The sequence below is a fragment of the Perissodus microlepis genome, chromosome 8 (assembly GCF_051167445.1).
Source record: "Perissodus microlepis isolate ML-2025 ecotype Zambia chromosome 8, ASM5116744v1, whole genome shotgun sequence".
In the NCBI taxonomy this organism is placed as follows: domain Eukaryota; kingdom Metazoa; phylum Chordata; class Actinopteri; order Cichliformes; family Cichlidae; genus Perissodus; species Perissodus microlepis.
The window spans coordinates 16,746,842-16,753,808 of record NC_140468.1 but is presented as its reverse complement, the minus strand read 5'-3'; positions in this window follow the sequence as shown (position 1 = coordinate 16,753,808).

The window sequence follows — 6,967 nt, the reverse complement described above, 5'->3', positions numbered from 1 at the left end:
ATGTTTGGTTTTCTTCCTGAACATTATCATTGTTTATATTTACTGCGGGAAGAAACGGTAAAAACTGCGTTTTATAAGAAAAAAGGCTCGAAAGCACTCTCCGCCTGTGATCAAAAACAAAACAACCCCCCTCCCTTCTCTTACGTATTTGTCGGAAAACGTACCATGTCGACCAGTCAAAACATGATATGGCAACATGGCATCTAGTTGTAAGAAACGGGGGGAAGTTTTAGGAGTGACGGCGGTGTTTTGAGATGTGAAATTTTGAGACGTTTAGCACAGATCTTGTGTAGTTAGTATGTAGTGTAGTCAATAGTTTTGTTGTGTGTGTCAGAACAATGAGGCGACTGCTGAATGTTACAGGTGTTACAGGAGTGATACATCTCCTGTTGTCAGGCCTGCAGGTATCAGGCTGTTGTTCTCCTTTATCTCATAGTGGACAGAAATTATTTTTTGGAGTGGCACAAATAATTTGTGTGGCATCAAATTTGATGCAGAACAGCTGATTGTTAACTGCATTAAAAAAAATAGTTGCAAAAAACTTTGTTGTTTGCAAAACTCAGTTACTTTTTTGAAGAAGTAACTATATAATTAATTGCCCAACATTGGTCTTTATATACTGTATTTTGCAGACAGAGAGTTACAGGACTCTCTCCCAGACCACAGACTCATAATACAAGTCAGAGCTTTATAAAAAAAAAAAGAAGAAAGTTGTGTTTTCGAAATTGGAGTTCAAGTTATTTTTACTTCAATAGAGCTAACATACTACACAGGTCAATGATTACATTTTTGTTTTACATTTTCATTGTAGGTGGGCTAAAGCAGTTAATTAAAAGTAGTCTAACATAAATATAAATGCTGTAATTTGATTATTTTAATAAACCATGTAACTTGGATGGATTAGATGCTGGCGTGACCACATTGCACACGTCTGCTGTTGCTCACAGTGGTCCAAGGGACCGCTCAGGGAGTTTGTGTGTTCGCTCAGACACATGAAAAATTAGAGGGAACATTGCTTGGGACCATCACTTGTGTTGTGCAGAAGTCAGGTTGGTACAGAGCTGACAGCTCTATCTGACAACTGTTAAAATTCATATAATGGCAAGAACCAATCAGCTAAGTACAGAGAAACAGCAGTCCATCATTACTTTAAGAACTGAAGGTCAGACAGTCTGGAAAATTGCTAAAACTTTGAAGGTATCCCCAAGTGCAGTCACAAAAACCAAACTGGTTCACATGAGGACCGCCCCAGGAAAGGAAGACCAAGAGTCACCTCTGCTGCTGAGGATACATTCAAATCACCAGCCTCAGAAATCGCAAGTTAACAGCACCTCAGGTTAGAGCCCAGATAAATGCCACACAGAGTTCCAGTAGCAAACACATCTCTACATCAACTGTTCAGAGCAGACTGTGTGAATCAGGCCTTTATAGTCAAATAGCTGCTGAGAAACCATGACTAAGGAAAAGCAACAAGCAGAAGAGATTTTTCTGGGCCAAGAAACACAAGGAATGATCATGCTGTGCTTTGGTCTGATGAGTCCAAATTTGAGATCTTTGATTTCATCTGCTATGTCTTTGTGCAACACAGAAAAGGTGAACAGATGGTCTCTACATGCATGGTTCCCACCATGAAGTGTGGAGGAGGAGGTTTGATGGTGATATTGTTGGGGATTTATTCTAAATTGAAGGCTCACTGAACTAGCATGGCTACCAAAGCATCCTGCAGCGCCATCCCATCCCATTCGGTTTGCATTTAGTTGGATCATCATTTTTTTTCAACAGGTCAATGACCCCAAACACACCTCCAGAATATAAAACAATAGCCAACAGTAGCAAAGGTGGATGCAGTGACAGATTAACTTGAATCAAAGTATGATGTGACATTTTTGTGAAAAGCTTCCAATTCTCAGTAGCACTGAACAAAACAAACAGATATGTATAATGAACACATGAAATCATCAAAATCATTTTGGATTTTATGTCGTTGGATTTTTGTGCTTGTTTTTGATGAATAATGAAAAAGTTACTTTCAGTTACTTTCAGTATGACTATTTAGGAAACACTTTTTTTACTCAGTACACTTCAACAATAGTAAAACGAAAAACTTTAGTAAGTAGAAGCTGTTTTTACAACCAAACTAAGCTGATTGTAGAGTTCAGCAGGTAGTTTGATTCAGAGATAATGAAATGTAAATAAAGAAATGACCATTGCAAATGTAAATCTAAGTGATATGGTTTCACTTCTAATATGTAGGTATACCTGCTGGTTGTTAATACCAGAAGAAATATATATTGTTTTACTGAAAATGTCACTGTGCTTTATTTAGTAGAAATACTAAAGTCATATTTTCACCGTTTACAAAAACTTATAATGAGAGAACAAAAGACAAATTCAGAATGCACAAAGTTGTCTTACCTGACAAGAATAGTGTAGCACTAATTATGCAGTTCATTGTGTTACTCCCATGAAAAACACAAATGACACATGAGTTCAGTATTACTTATGCTGATACTGTCAGAGAAGGAGATGAAAGCAAAAAGCAGAAATCATGAGACAGTTGCTCAAAGGTAAGAGGTTCATTTAGAGGAACTCTTAAGTAGGAGGAGCTACAATACTGACAGCAGTGTCTGTTTGATGCTACACCACACTGTGGTGGTATGGTTTAATGTGGGGGCGACCTTGGCTCAGGGGATTGGGAAGCTCATCTGTAACCAGAAGGTTGCCGGTTCGATCCCCCTGCTCTCTCTGTCCTGGTCGCTGTGTCCTTGGCCAAGACACTTCGCCTACTGGTGATGGCGCGATATGGCAGCCTCGCTTTTGTCAGTCTGCCCCAGGGCAGCTGTGGCTACAACTGTAGCTTGCCTCCACCAGTGTGTGAATGAATGTGGAATTGTACAGCGCTTTGGGTGCCTAGAAAAAGTGCTATATAAATGCAATCCATTAATGTGAATTAACTACTTTTTTTTTTAAATAAACAATAGTAAAACTCACAGTAAACACATTAGATAGTTTATTAGTTTAAGGGCAACAAGATAAAATCTGTGTAATCATGAATATTATTTTAAAAAAAGAAAAAGAAAACCTCTCTCAAATCTGCTCTTCTTTGCTGGTGTGATACTAAATTCTTTAGTAAAAAGTTTATCTTCTTGAAAAAAATTCTAAAAATAAAAAGTCAGTTTCTGCTTTTCATCTGACTTCCTCTGAATCGTTTCATACTATCTGTGAGAAAGTTTGCTAATGTGCCACTTTTGAAGAAGGCATGACCTGATCTCCATGCTGAGATTAAATATATACCTACATCTTGTTGACGTGCAAACGTTACCAAAAGTGTCATTTTATTTACAATGTTCAGCATTACTTTGGGTATGTAAAAATAATTAATTTCTAAACCTCACCTAACTGGTAGAGGACTAACCAGCTGACTCCGGTTGTATGCTGAGTTGATCAGGTTACAATCTACATGAAGTCATCCTCATTTGCGCCAACTTCCCACCAGTGTTAACATATATTTCTGTCACCACAAAATAACACCTGATGCTCTGAGCATATCCAAGGTGAAAAATTTCACATCTTTTCAAATGTGTTTTCTTTCATAAGCTATTTCAGTGAGAGAAACTGAAACTGATGCCGTGTGCACTAAAGCCTGACTCTGTGAATGTGCAACCTTTGTTAAGCCTGATTGTTAACAGAGACTGAAACAAGTGAAGTGCCAACTCCGGGTCAGAAAGGAGTTGCTGCACCTACTGCAGTTCTTAAGAATCTTGTATTCTCTGCGAGAAATTGACAGACTGATTTTTACAACATTTGCCATCTATCATACCATGTATAGCATCATACCATGCTATACCATTGCTTCTGGGATGCTCAGACGTGTTGGTGAGAAAATCTGCTGGGCCTGAACACCTCTCTCTGCAACTGGATCCTGGACTTTCTGATGGCAAGACCACAGACAGTCTGGACATGACATTCAGCCCCTCACTGCCAGACAGCAAAATAGTTTTTTCCCCCAAGCCGTCAGACTCCTGAACACTCAGTGACTGGAATGACACACATACACACACACGCGCGTACCTTCATACACGTCATTACCAAGCACTTATCTGCACAATCTCATACACACACATGAACACGTTCATACACCAGGTTACTTTTTCCACATTTCTGTTGCATTGTTGTGTCTGCACTGTCTTGTGTCTGCATCGTTCTGTTCTGTCTGATATTGCACTGTCTTTGTTTTGTATTTTTGCAATTTTGCACATTGCACTTTATGTAGTCCCATGTTGATTGTCTGTTACATATCATATATAGCACCATGGTCCTGGAGGAATGTTTGTCTCATTTCACTGTGTGCTTTACCACTGCACATGGTTAGAATGACAATAAAGTTATTTGATTTGACCAGACTGGACCAGTTTGTTACGATGTAGAGAGAGCTGACCACAAAAGCATCTGCATTTTTAACATCAGCTAGGGCCACGAGCAGTGTGTAGTGACTGAAAGTTTGAGATCACAGATATATACAGAGGAAAAAAGCTTCCTCTATAGTTTGTCTAGACTCTTCCTTAGACTTATGGTCTCCATATTGACAGGAGGGCTGAGACATCTGGATGCATTCTGGATGCCTCCTTAGCAAGGTGTTCTGGGCATCTCCTATCAGGAGGATGCCCCAAGATCATGTCCTGTCTGACTAATGCTTTAACTAAGCTAGTGTTGTATCGATGATTTAGATCCATGTTGAGAAACTCCTGTTCCATTACATCCCAAACGTGTAAGATTCATGAGACATTTGGTGACTGTGGAAGTCGTTTGACTACAGTGAACTTGTTTTCATGTTCCAGGAGCCATTTTGAAATCATTTGGACTTGACATGGTGTGTCATCCTGCTGGAAGCAGCCATCAGAAGACAGGTACATTTTCATAATAACAGAATGGACTCAGGTAGACTGTAGCATTAAGCAGTTAAAGTAACAAAGTACAAATCCTTCATTACAGTACTCAAGCAGAATTTTCAGGTATCTGTAGGTTCAGTTACTTTTACTCCCCAGATTTTAACACAAATGTAGTTTCTACTTCTTACTTTTTCAAGCTTGTTGCTTTTGGTTTAAGATTCTTGTGTGCAGTTATTGTTGCTCAAAACTGACATAAAATTCGGTTTCAAAAAACAAACAGCGACTGCTGTTTGAATGGTCATGTCGCATAAATCCCTCATTTTCATCACTGACACAAGACAGAAGCCAATTATCAGTGCCGGAGTAGACAAACGAGAAAGCATGGCGGCAGAAACTGGAGACGGAGCGATATGGACAGAAACTGAGGTTTTGGACTTGATTAGCATATGGGGAGACAATTCTATTCAAGCTAAACGACTCCGTGTCCATATATACCTCTGCACGAAGGTAGCAGCCACTGCTCCAAACAAGGCCATTGTTAAAGCACGGGCTCTCTTTTTTCACAGTGTCCTTCTTTCTGTAATTAATTTGTCAAAATTCTGTCGGTTATGACTGTGCAGAAATTGATAGACTGCTGCAACAACACCTACTAGCTCTGGCCGCCATTTTTACTTCTGTAAACAGAGCGTGTTGTGTGTGACGTCTTCTTTTGCGCATGCGGGCCGCTTTGAGGGCCGTAAACCGTTCACACTAGAGCGCGTTTACCGTCACATTTTATTTGTAGTGTGAACAACCAGACAAAAAAATCGGATTTGATCAAAAAATCTGAATTGAGCATTAAGACCTGCAGTGTGAATGTAGCCTGATTTTCCTGTGTAGGTGTGGATGCAAACTGACTGTAGTGTATATCAAACCATCTAACAGTTCACAGGAGGGAAGTGAAGTAATTTCAAACTTGTTATGGTGAAAAAAGTGTGATTCTTCAATACTTTTAACATGTTGTCATCCAGATTTTTAAAGCTACAAAAAATGAGTCCACAATTGAATGATAAAAACACAATTCATACACAAAGTGACCTCTGGTAAGAACAACCATAGAGAAATTGTGTGGCTTTCTCTTTGCTCTGATTACATGCATTTCTAACCCTGGTTCACAAGTGACACTGCTACATGAAACTTATTCACACCCTACCAGACGACACACGTCAGATTTGGCTAGAGCAGTAACATCTGCAATGTAGGCAACAGCAAATAGATCAAATTTTTTATTGCCATTGTTTTTCTCTGCCCGTTTACGCTCATTATAATTTATGATGAAAAAGTCTGTAGTAGGAGATATTATTTTATTATAATATTAATAAAGACTTTCAGTTAACTTTGCACAAAAAATGGTAAATGTCCAAGCAACATCCATACAGTTACTTTTTAATTTTTACTTTATGACATTTCAGAGCTACTTGCTTTTTTTCACTTTTGTTTCAATAAAAACCTTTTACGTGACTTTTTTAAACACAAGTATCTGTTGTTTTGCTCAAGTGATGTGTGTACTTTGTCATTTCTATCAGGCATCAGTGTGCATATCAATGCTCAGCAACACCAACAAGCCTAAAAGACCACAGAGTACAACAACTTGTTGTACATGTACAGAAACAATAAAGTTCCATTCTATTCTGCTCTAAGTGGATGATTGCAAATTCTTTCCTTTATTTAGAAAAACATCTTCAGCAGCAGTTTATTTCTGAATGCTGCCTGGCTGGTGGATAACTAACCAGCCAGCTCTAGTTCTTTTGAAGCCTTATTACTTCTCCGCATGCTTATTAGTTCAAACTGCTTTTCAGGAAGTCACTTCTTTTGCAAGTGTGCACCACTGCTAAAAATGAACTTGTCAACCCAGCCTAACACCCAATAATCTGACCACATCCAGTTTCACATCAGTTTTTTGTAAGTCTTTCTGTGTGTGTGCGTGTGTGTGTGTTAAATGGCATATCTAAGAGATGGAAATTTAATCAAATGCAGCTCTTTATGGTTTCATCAAGATTTTTTTTTTTTTAAAAAGGTCCAATATGAATTATTCTGTT